Genomic DNA, 13,194 nt, shown 5'->3' on the forward strand with positions numbered 1-13,194 from the left:
ATATATTAAAAGGCTTATACATGATGACCAAGTAGGATTCATCCTAGGAATGCAAAGTTTAACATTCAAAAATTGAGTAATGTAATATATCACATTAATAAATGAAAGCAAACACATGGTCATTTCGATAGATACAAAAAAGCATTTATGATAAAATCCAACACCCATTCATGATAAAAAAAAAATCTCAATACACGAGAAACAAAAGAGAGTATCTTTAACCTAATAAAAGGCATCTTTAAAAAACTTACAGCTAACATCATAAAATGATTAAAAATTGAATGCTTCCCATCTAAAACTGGAAAAAAGGTAAGAATGACAGTTCTTGCTACTTCTATTTAATATTATACTGAAGTTTCCTGCCAGTGCAATAAAAAATTAAAGGTATTTATTCAGATTGGAAGGGAAGGAGAAAAACGTTTTTACTTGAGGAAGATAATGAATATAGAAAATCCTAAGGAGTCTGTAATAAAAATACTAGAATATATGAGTTTAGCAAAGTCTCAAGGATATGAGACTTCAAGAATCAATACACAAAAGTCGATTGTATTTCTACGTACTAGCAAAACATAATACAAATAAAAAATTTAGAAAACAATTACACTCACAATAGCATCAAAAAGAATACTCAGGAATAAACAAAAGAAGTGAGTGAAATTTTAAAATAATCGAAATAAATTATCAATCAGAAACAGCCTGCACTCTTAACACTCTGGTTTCAAGTCAGAACCTAGTAGCCAAGTAGTTTTAAACTCATTTCAACCCAGCAATTTCCCTTTTTCAATTCAACATTTGTCAACCTATTTGTTTCATCTGGATAAGTCTGTTGGTTCCATTAGATTATAAATTATGTTTTATTCATCTTTTACATCTCTTCTGTATTAAAGTGTCCCACACATTGTGTCTTTAATAAATGTTTAGAAAGTTTCATTGAACATTTGTATGGTTTCCTTATACCAAAATCTTTATGTATTTGTTCTTAACAATTTACCTGTTGCTTGAACAAAATCTCCTTTTCAATGTCTAGTACTTATCTTTTTTATTTATGGACGATAGCTCCTCCAGAAACACAACAGAATGCTAAAACAGGAAGATACTTCAACTTAGAAAATACCCAATCCATTTTATTTCTTAGATACCGAAGGCAGCTGTGGAATACAAATAGGACACAGGATTTTAAGTGATGCAATCTGGGTTTGACAGCAGCTTGACCATTTACTACGTGGATAGTTCAGCACAAGTCACTTAATTCTACAAGCTTCAATATCCTTATTAGTAAATCAGGATAAAGTCTATCCACAGGGTTTTGTGAAGATTATAGAAAACAGCCTGGAATTATGTTCCCCTAAGTCTTTATTGAATCTGTGCACCAGAGAGTTAAACTGACAACCAAGAACTCAGGTTTCTGTTAGGGTCCTTTCAATTTTATTAAATGCAATTGTCAATCCATTCAGAGACTTCTCTTACACAAGAATAAACATATTTCATCATGTGTATGGTGTATCTTCGGGATAAAAAGAATATATATTTCCTATGACATTAAGATAATTAACCAAGTGTCTTTCAGATTCAGCTTTTACATGTTCTTCTTCAGGCATTCAATTTGTTGTTCAGGCTCAACTATCTCTTTAAGTAGATGCAGCAGATTTTACGGTACTGTGCTGTAGTAATACACCACAATGTGTTGGAGGGCATTTATTTCTTGATTGCACAACAGATAAATTTAGAGTATACACACACAACATTATTGCATGATAATAGGACTAATATGATTAGTTACAGGATTATTTATAATTGAAAATCTAGAAGTAAAAGATCAAATAAAAAGGAAATGGTTATACTGAACTGGACTGGTTAGAATGTTGGGCAGTCATTAAAAAAGTAAATATGAAGCCTACAGTAATATGAAAAACGTGTACATTTAGCCTAAATGAAAAGTACAACACAACTGTATATACACTATGACCACACCTATGTAAAACATATATAAATATGAATAAATTTGGCAAAGAAAAATATTGGAAGGCTGCTCAGAAAAAAAATGTTATAGTATCATGATGGGATTATAAGGAAATTTATCTTCTTTTAGTGCTGATATGATGAATATATATTACGTATTTCTTTGTTTTGACCCATGATAAAGCTGAGTGTTTTTTGGTTTGTTTGTTTTTTGTTTTGTATTCTTTAGATAATTTTAGCTGCTAGGAAAAAGGAACTATTAGAAGAGATAACATACATATTTCTACAAAACTTATTACTTAAAACTTATTACTATAAAATCCAACACCCATTCAAAGTGATTCAAAGAACTCAGCGTTACTAATAAGCAATTTTAAAATACAGTAAGAGTCCCAAAAGACCTTCAACAAGGAGAAATAGTTTTCTCAACTCTGAACAATGAACCACAGCTTTGCACTTCTGAGTTGTGGAACTACTAAAAAGTTAGAGTGATGAAAGAGCAAGAGAGACCTTTGAGGTCATTACCTCACATCCCATAGTTAGTTAGCTTTGGATTATGCTAGAGTTGTGGCAGGGTTTGCTAAAACTTTACAGAATCATCTCCTGAAATCCAGATCTTTTTAGTACAAATTACTGACAACGTCTTGAGTAATTAGGAGAATATTCCACACTGATTAGTGGGATGTGTTTCAGTGAAAGTATCAGAAACTCTTCACTGGATCTTTACACAAGATCACCTTCAAAAGTGATCCCAATTTGAAGAAAACAAGACCAGGCAGAGATCTGAATACATTACTACTTAGAATTTCATCAGCAAAACAAAGCTTCTTGATGTGTACTTTCCATTGGGAACTCTGCATTCAATAACATCTGCAAAATTAAAGTCTCAAAGACAGCATGGTGTGGTTTATAATGTTGAATTTTAAGTCTGCCATCTGAGCATAGCTGGGGTGTATTTCAAAGATAAGGAAGTGCATATTAAAGAATAATGAAATTTTAATTTCTCCCTCTCCAGTTACATTGCAGGGTATTCAAGTATGAATTTTGTTCTTTCCTCTTTAGCAAACATCAATTCTAGTCCTACAGATAACAACTCTAGAATAATGTATTTTATCATCTCCTCTCATAAAGTTATTTATGATGCTAAGAAAATCTGGGCATCCCTGAGCTGCCAGTTTCCAGTTCACGTTCAGAGCAACCCTCCTTTTTACCTCTTTAAATATAGATGTAATGAATGCTTTAAAAACATGTCAACTACCAGAAGCCAAAGAAAAGTACACTGAATATGAGATTTCCTGTAAAAAAAATCATTAAGAAAGGTCTATTTATAAGTTACCACAGTTATTCAACTTGGAATAAAAGGACCAACTTCTTTTTACCAAAGGATTGAGGTACCCAACATTCAGCTATGATGGAAAAGGAAATAAAATATTCTAGATTTTCTTTCTAAAACATATATTAAGGGGAATAAAAAGTCTAAGATTAAACTAATATAGCAAGATTCAAAGGCAGTCTGAAGTGGCAAAGAAATTATCTACAGGTTACATGTTGCCATATTTTCATTTATTTTAACTGGCAGTTTCCCTTATAATCTTCTAAATAATTATTCTACCTTTCTCAAAGTACACCCTCCCTAGCATGTTGATTTAGGTTATTTTAGAGTGCAAATCTCCCTGTGGAACATAAAATTGGTAACTATCCATTAGTAAGAATGAAGAAAGACCGACAACTCCAGGACCAAACAAACCTCAGCTGGGTCTTAAAGCATCTTAGGGTCTATGATACTTAAGATGCCAGTTCCTTAAGAAACTATTTACAAATTAAATAATTTGTCAAAGAGTGTAACAAGACTTAATATCTGTTGAGTTCTCATTCTGATGCAGGCACATGCTAGGAATATACATTACCTCATGTAATCTTCGTAACAACCCTGACAGACAGGCCTTTTTTCTCCTGACTTACAGATAAGGAACCTGATCGTCACAAGAACTGAGTAACTTGCTTACAGTGGGACAAGGGCAAAATTCAAACCAAGGAACTTATTTTTCCTTTTGTATCTAACCACATACATTTAAAATACTAAGTTTCTATTCCTTTAAATGATTCAGTTAGGAAGAAAGCAATAGCCATTTATTATGTGCTGCTGTCACGGGCTTCTATATTCTATCGGGCAGTCAGGAAGGTGTTCAGCAAACTGTGTGCTGGAGGCATGATGCCCAGGTACACATTTCAGCCAGTCCTAGCGTTCTTTTTTCATCCTGGCTCTTGGTTTCTCTCTCACTGTTGTACTGGTGGCTTAAAGTACCATGATCAATAAGAATGACTGAATCACAAACCTCAGGAATAGAGCTAGTCTAAAAATTTCTAGGTAGACTGATTTTAGGGAAAATTCATGGCAACTGGATTTAGTCACGAAGGCAGGACGTCAAAGGGGACAAAAAATTATCTCCTTGCTCAAACGTGCATTTCATCAATATCATATAATTCATGCCAAACCATAATCCTTCTATATTAGCAAGTGAAAAAATTTGAATTATTTGGTTCCAATCAAATGAGTCATAAATTTAAAGGAGAATTTAATGATCTCTTTCAAATTCTAGGCCTCAGTTTCTCATGTTTCCCAGCATACAGAGACAAATGTAAAAGAGATTACAAAACTAAACCTACACATTTGACTTTTCTTGCTTGATAAATCTAATAATCCATTTTATAAGTATGTTGAGTAATGCTGAATAATTTCTTGGTCTATGAGGCTGAATGAAAATAGTAGGCCTTCAAAAGTTTAAAGAACTAGAACTAACTTAAGAAAATGAGTTTAAGTCAAGAATATTAATTTTACCTTATTTGTTGTAATATTTTTATATTATTACGATTAATATTACCTACAAACAGGAAGCAATGTATTAAATTCACATTTTAGGGCTTGTTCTGAATCTAAAGACAGCTTTTAGTCTTGTTCTATTCTCCGCGGTTCCTTGTATTCTCACATGATCAACCAGAAATTCTCAAGCTGGGCTTATCCATTTTTTTCTTCAAAAGTACCATCAATAACTTTTATATAAAGCTGAAAGGAAAAAGACGCGACCCTTCTCCTCCTTCCTGGAGCCACCTGCTAGCCTGATGTCTCGCTACAGGACCTGAAAGGAATTGTCCCCGACCTCTCTCTGCCAGAGACCACAGTTCATTAAAGCACAGAAGCTATGGGCCTGGGGGTCAAACCTGCTGCCTTTTCTCATTCTGGATACCATATAAAGAAGTTTTAGCATGGCCCTGGGCTCCATTTCCAGATATGTTTTACTACTGAGGACAGGAAGGAAACTGCTCTTCCTTAAGCAAATGAGTAAGATTTTCGCTTCTAAAAGGAGGACTCTGTGAATATCTTATAAATTATCAGCAGTGAAAGCAACTAAAGGCAGCTAGTACTCTTAATTACCGCTGGCAATGTTAACACTGAATGCTAGGTACACGAACTTGTTCCCCTCATCCAAACTGTCTGAACTAATCTAAACTTTGATTTTTATAATTTAACATGGAATTATGCAGTCTTTATTCAGTTCAACAATTACTGAGAAGCTACTATGTGCCAGGCATGGTGCTAAGCCTTGGAATTAAAAGAATCAAGTCCAACTGCTACCAAATCCATGTGCTCAAGGCTTAAATTAGTTAGGGAGGAGGACCTAGGGTCAAAAACGTTAACAAAGCGTGTTAAGGGTCACTAGAGCGATTTGCACAGCTAATCAAAGAGAACAGGAAAACTTCCTAGAGGAGATGATATTGAACTTGAGAATTTTCCATAGTACTTTTCCTTATTTTTGGTTTATCTTCCTTATTTTCTCTCTTCAGTAATTTTAAACACTTAATTTATAGCCCTTTTCATACTTTTCTCTATCTCAGGTTCCTGAGGTGCTAACCCTCCTGCTTCCCTTTACTTATAGTGGATAATGTGCACAAATTTGTAACTTCTGTTTCTGAGTTCACCACTAGGGATTATTTTCTCGGTGGTAATCTCATAAAGCCTGGATTCTGGAAGTGTTACTCCAAACCAGTGTTGCATTTGTTAACATCGTCCCAGCAGACCAAATTATGTGAGGTTACAATGGTCCCCCCACTCCTGATTCTGGGCTTGAGGATCCCATACCACAGGGGTTGGATAAAATCAGACTTGAAACTCACAGTAAGACACAGGTTTGGGGATGGTGGCAGACTGTGTTTTCCAAATTTGACTGCGACAACATCTGCCATCTCAAATGTTCTTCGCACGAAACCCTGACTTTCCTCCCATGACTGGTAGGACCTATGTGCTCCCTCTCTTGAAATTGGATGGGCCTTTGTGACTGCCCTGACGAACAGCACACAGAATTGACAATGTGACTCCAAAGGCTAGGTCATAAAAATGCTACTGTGTTTCCCCGAAAATAAGACCTACCCTGAAAATAAGCCCCAGCTAAGATCATCAGCCAGATGGATGAAGTTAGTACAGTATGATGATGTTCCAGAAGAAGATGACATGACTGTATTTGAATAAATGTAGATTGTTGCTCATGAAAAAATAAGACATCCCCTGAAAATATGCCCTAATGCATCTTTTGGAGCAAAAATTAATATAAGACCTGGTCTTATTTTGGGGGAAACACGGTACACCCATCCTCTTCCTTCTTTTAGGAGGCTCATTCTTGAAAGAAAGCCAAGTGCTGTGGGGAAGTCTAATTAGCCTATAGGGAGGCACATGTGGAGAGGAAGAGAGGCCCTGGTCAAGCTCCCAGCTGACAACCAGCAGCAACGTGCCGGCCATGTGAGTGAGCCACCTTAAAAGGGAAGCCTCTTGCCTAAGGTGAGCCGGCCCAGCGCCATGTGAAGCAGAGACGAGCTGTCTCTGGTGAGCCCTGTCAAACTGGCAGTTTTAAGAGCAAAGTAAATGACTATTGTTTTAAATCACGAAGTTTTAGAGTGGTTTGTTATGAAGCAATAGATTAACAGAACAGAATTTCACCTTTTCACAGGATAATTTTTTTTCACCCTGAGTTCCAAGCTGATACTGTTAAAGAAATGTCTCTCTGTAATAAGACAGTGCTGCATGCCAATACATAATGCAAAGGTTTTACTGGACAAACAATGCAACCTCTTTCAAATGTATGTGATCAGCACCCTTGCTAAATTACCTTTCTGAAATTGCTAACTTCAAATACAAACATCAGCTACCCTTTCCTCACGTATGCGGCAAATTCTCACATCCTCCACTGGAGTGTCACAGGTTCATCCCTCCCCAAGGAAGTTCTTTGGGTGTGGGGGTGTCTCCCGTTGTACTTATGTAGAACCAATAGCCTATTATTCTGATGTATGAAGGAAGCACACAGTATGGTGATTCCCAGCTTCTGGCTGGCAAACTCTGTGTTCCTTCCTGCAACACAGTCCTTCCCATCGAAAGTCGTATTTTTAAATTCTGAATCTGCGAGAACCATATGACTTCACTGATATGTGGGATATAAAACTGAAAGCAACAAAGGAACAAGACAAATGAAGAAACAAAAACTCATAGACACAGATAATAGTTTAGTGGTTACTAGAAGGTAAGGGGGGGTAGTAGAAGAGGGTAAAGGGGGTCAAATATATGGTGATGGAAGGAGAACTGACTCTGGGTGGTAAACACACTATCTGATATATAGATGATGTAATACAGAATTGTACACTTGAAACCTATGTAACTTTACTAACAACCATTACCCCAATAAATTTAATTTAAAAAAATTCTGAATCTGTGTCCTTATTTTCTTCAAGAATACACCATTTCTTATAGTCTTCCCGAGCCAGCAGAAAGTTTCTCTGGGTCCCCTTTCTCTGTGTGTGAAGCACTTCAGAGGTTTTCGTTTTACAGAGGGGTATGCAACTTCCATATCCTGAAAGCCCAAGGTTCATTTTCAGTTCCTGAATGAACATTAAAACTCAAGCACCTACTCCAGAGGGTCCAATATAATAAAATCCCCTTCTCCCAAAGGTCATCACAACACCTTAGAGGTACATTTACCTTTCTGGCACCTTGAGATTTCCCTATTTTTCTTGTGAGCTAAGCTATGTATTTAAGCTGTGTTGTTGTTTGTTATATACTATCTGGTAGCCTTGGGGTTGGTAGCAAGAGGGGTTCCATATTATCTTATTCTACCACGTCGCTAGAACAGCAAGTTCTTCAGTCAGCCAAGTAGAGAGAGAAGGAAAAACATTCTCAATAGATGAAACAGCATCTGCATAGACTCAGAGCTGAGCAACAACTTGGTACATCTAGAACTCTAAGAAATCTGCTGGTGCAAGGCAAAGGTGATACCAGGTGATGAGTAGTAAGATGAGTCAGAGAGACAAGCAGTTGCTAGATTACAAGCAGTTTGTAATTCAAGTTTAGGAGCTTGAATCTTTCCTACAGGAAATTGGGAGCCATCCAAGAATGTTAAGACATATTTCAGGAGATTGTATGGATGACGAATTTGGGTGGGAGTGGGAGTGGAGGATGGGGCAACAAAAAAAAAAGATCAGACAGGTATTTTCTGGGATGGGAGTGGTGCGTGGAAAAAACAAACACTGGCCAAAGAAGAAGGTCTGAACTATGGCAGTAATAGTAGTGAGACAGGCAGGTAGGGATTAGAATTTAAGTAGTTTCAATGAATAGGGATTGGAGAACAAAAAAGAAGAATTCTGGATTTGTACTTTGTACAACCAAATGGATAACGAGACCAATGGGAATGCAGGAGAAATGGGTTTGATATCAGGAATTCAATTTTAGACATATGGTCAATATTCTGATAGAGATGATCAGTGAGCAGTTAGATATCCTTGCCAAAGGGGAACTGTGAGAAATGGAAGGATCTTAATTCCACTGTGGATTCCATTTTTATTCCAGGAATTTGTATGCCCAACACTCTCCAGTAGACATTAACACTAGCATCAGAAAGCCAAGTGTGTGGCTGGTATAAGCTCATCCTAGCAACCCAGAAGACTGAAGTTAAGCCATGGAATTCAGGTATCCAAGTTGCAGGTATGGAACCATATGTCTCAGGTCTTCTGAGACACTCAACTTTTGGTTAGAAAAACACATTTACTGAAGCTATGTCATTCCAACACACGCACTGAGGAAGACATCGTTATCCCTGAGAACAAACGGAGCGCCAAGTGCCCAAGAAGAAAAAAAGCGATCCAGGTCAGAAACAAAACTGACCATTTTGAACAGCCCTGTGCGCTTGTCAGATGATGACCCAGGCTGTTGCGATTTATTTTTTAAAGCGTGTCCTTTCCTTCCCCCAACAAGACTCAAAAGAAAAAGAGACATTTATAAAGTCCCCCAGGGAGGACAGATATTAATTAATAATTTTTCAAATAACAGACTAAAAAACTCCTTTGTTGAATAATTTTAACTTTTTATTTTGACATAATTTTAAGCTTACAGAAAAGTTGCAGGACTAATACAAAGAATCTCCACATACTGTTCATCCAGATCCCCCAAATGTTAACAGTTTACCAATTTGCTCTATTATTTTCTTTATATAAAATATTTCTTTTTGCTGACATGATGCACTTTTACCCCTAAATACTTCATTGTGTATTTCCTAAAAACAAGGACAGTCTCTTACATAACTACAGTACAAATGTAAACATCAGGAAATTAACAGTAATGCAATATTATTATCTAATCAACAGACCTCATTTGGCTTTGCTAATTGTCCCAATAATGTCTCTCACAGCAAAAGAAAATCCCAGATCCCACACTGCAGCCAGCTGACATGTCTCTTTAATCTCCTTTAATGTAGAACAGTACTTCAGTCTTTTTTTCTTTTTAAGAGTATTGGCTAGTTATTTTGCAGAAAGCCCTCCCCTCCCCATTTTGAGCTTTCCCGAATCTCTCTCATGATTAGATTCCAGGTTATACCTTTTTGGCAGGAATACCAGGGGGTACACAATGTTCACTTGTCTCAAAACCGGTGATGCTGTATTGCAACTTAGTTAAAGTGGTGTCTGCTAGTCTCCAGTTATTATTTTTCCTTTTGTAATTAATAAGAATATATGGCTAGATACTCTGAAACTAACAAAATATTCTATAACTGATCAAACTTGCACTCACCAATTTTAATACCTATTGATTCTTAGCAAAACAGTTATTACTATGACAGATACCAAAGAGTGATTTTTTAATTACTATTATTTTTTTCTACTTTTATAGTTGGTATTACACTTTCACAAAGACATTTCTCTTCTCTCTTATCTATCTATCTATCTATCTATCTATCTATCTATCTATCTATCTGTTTTTATTTGTATGAACTCATGCATTCTTACTTGGTTCAATGAATTATAATTCATTATTTTCACTATTTTGATGTTCATATTGTTTGAGATTTGGTCTGTGGGAGTTCATTCAATCTGGCTCTTGTATCCTTTGGGTATGTCCCCATCATTTTTTGAGCGCCTCCTACTTTTGGTCACAAAAAGATGCTCCAGAACCATCTTGTCCCTTTGCAGGGAGCCCTGGTTCTCTGTAGTGGCTATATGAGTATCAGACTTCAAACCAGCGAAAAGGAGTGTTTAAAACTGTCCTTTAAATAATACAAGAGTATTAATCAAGAAGCTATAATACTCCTAACTGTACTTTAAATCTTAATTTGTTTCAAATATATGAAGCAAGAATAATAGACCTGAAAGGGGAAATATCAAATTCAAAATTATAGTTAGGAATTTCAACACTCTTGTCTCAGAATCAACAGAAGCATCATAGACAGAAAATGAATAAGGATGTGGCAGACCTAACAGCACTATCAACCGACTCAACCTAAGGAACATTCATAGACACTCCACCTGACAACAGAATACACATTCTTTCCAAGAGCGCACGAAACTTTCACCAAGTCAGACCACATTCTGGGCCACAGATCAACCTGTGCAAACTTAAAAGAACTGAAATCTGACAAAGAATGCTCTCTGACTGTAAGAGAATTAAACTAGAGATCAGTAATAGAAAGATATCTGAAATATTCAAAAATATTTGAAAATTAAACACAAATTTTCACATAATTTGTGAACACAAGCTATCATGAGGGAAATTAGAAAATATTTTGAATTGAATGACTATGAAAATATAACATCAAAAATTCAGGAATGCGGTAAGAAATTTATAGTACTAAGTTATTAGAAAAGAGGAAAGGCCTCACATCAATGCTCTCATTTTTTCATCTTAAAAAAATGAAAAAAAAAGAGCAAAATAAACCCAAAACAATAAGCAAAAGGAAGGCAATAATAATGATTAGAGCATAAATCAATGAAAGAGATAACAGAAAAAAACAGAGAAAAATCAATGAAATGGAAATAATTCCTTAAACATATAAATAAAACTTATAAACTTCCAGCCCAAATAACTAAGAAATAGAGAAGACACAAATTACAAATATCAGCAATGAAAGAGGAGACCTCACCACAGACCTCACATACTTCAGAAAGATAAGGGAATATTACAAAGAATGTTATACTCATAAATTCAACAAATTAGATCAAATGTACAAATTCCTTTAATGCACAAACTATGAAAAGTCATGCACAAGAAATAAAAAAACTGGAATAGTCCAGGCCCGAATGTCTTCACTGGTAAATTCCACGGGGCACTTAAGGAAGAACTCATACCAGTTCTTTCAGAAAATAGAAGAGGAGGGAACACTCCCCAACTCATTTTATGAGGCCAGCATTACCCTGATACTAAAACCAGACAAAGAGAACCCTGATATTAAAACAAAAGACATTACAAGAAACCTATAAAACAATATTCTTCATGAGATTAGATGCAAAAATCCTCAAAAAATATTAACAAATCAAATCCAGCAATAAATAAGAAGGAAGAAGGGACGTTCCTTAACCTAATTAAGGGTATCTACAAACACCCTATGACCAACACCATATTTTATAGTGGAAAAATAAAAATCTCCCTAAAATTTGGAACAAAATATAAATGTCCTTTCTCACCGCCACTATTCAGCATCATACTGGCTATTCTAGCAAGTACAGTAAGGCAAGAAAAAGAAGTAAGACAATTACAGTCTGAAAATGAAAAACTAAAGATGTTGCTTTGCAAAACACATGGTTATTCATGTAGAAATCCCAAAGAATCTAATGAAAAGCTACTACAACTTATAAATAAGCTTAGCAAGGTGACATGATACAAAGCCAACACACATTAAATAAAACCACAGATTATAGGAAGATATCCAAGAACTCACTAGTCTAAGTCTCATTTTACAAAGGAACCAACCAGGGCTGATGGAAGTTGACTGATTTGCCCAAAATGCCTGGTGATCTCAAGATTAGAGCACAGCATAGTGTTAGTGGTGATATTTTAACTTTAAAGCTAACCGGATCACATTTAACTAGGAAGAAACATCTTTTTCAAAGGCTTAATCAATTTTGGTCTTTCATCATAAAGTGATTTTTCTGAGTTTGAAAGAGAACATGAAAAGCAACTAGCAATCACTTTTGATAATAAAGAAAATCTTCAAAATATCTAAGATCTAAAGCAAGAAAAATTTAAAAATAAACCAGGAATGTCCAAAGTTAGGATTCTCCCTGCTATCTTTCTCCCACAGTAGCAGATGCACAAGAATCTTACATCTGAATTTTACCTAAGGAAAGGAAAATCACTAGTGGAGTAATTTAATCCACAGGCCACCACCTCCTAAAATAAATCTGATGGGTTCGTCAATTTTCTGCCAACCACTACACTCTGCTTCGGTGTTCTGACTATTGTGGACTAGACATTCCCAAAGGGAGACGGTCTGACTTGACCTGCTTAGACCTTGACATCTGGAGACTGCATTGTTCCCCAGCTTCTTCCCGCCACCTGTGAAAAAGACCAGGAGGGCTGGGTGGCAGTTCCTGAAGATGAGATGACAGGCCTGCAGATGCACCTGTGGCCTCTGACCTGTGAGCAGAGTTCTCACGTGCATGACTAAGTGAAGCAGCAGCCTGGATTTATAGAAACATTGGCAGTTTTCATTTAAATGAACTGTCTCTAGAGTCCCTGGGTAGATAACATGAATGAGCTGTTCAAAAATTGTCTCAGCAAATCTTTAACTCTCATTTTTGCTGATACCATTATTCTTGTATGAATAAGGAAGAGTCATTACAGACACAGGAGGGAAGAAAATTTTTAAAGAAAGGCATTATTTGCTCTGTCTGGCTTCAAGATAAGGCAAAAGGGCAGCTGCCCAAGGCTAA

At 36.0% G+C, this 13,194-nt stretch overlaps 1 protein-coding gene across 1 annotated transcript in view; it reads right to left on the bottom strand.

Annotated features, from left to right (window-relative positions):
• Positions 1–13,194, bottom strand: part of PDSS2 (decaprenyl diphosphate synthase subunit 2) — a 207,145-nt gene that overhangs the window by 152,285 nt on the left and 41,666 nt on the right. The gene's annotated exons all lie outside the window — the stretch shown is intronic.

The sequence above is a fragment of the Rhinolophus sinicus genome, linkage group LG05 (genome assembly GCF_036562045.2).
Source record: "Rhinolophus sinicus isolate RSC01 linkage group LG05, ASM3656204v1, whole genome shotgun sequence".
Lineage (NCBI taxonomy): Eukaryota > Metazoa > Chordata > Mammalia > Chiroptera > Rhinolophidae > Rhinolophus > Rhinolophus sinicus.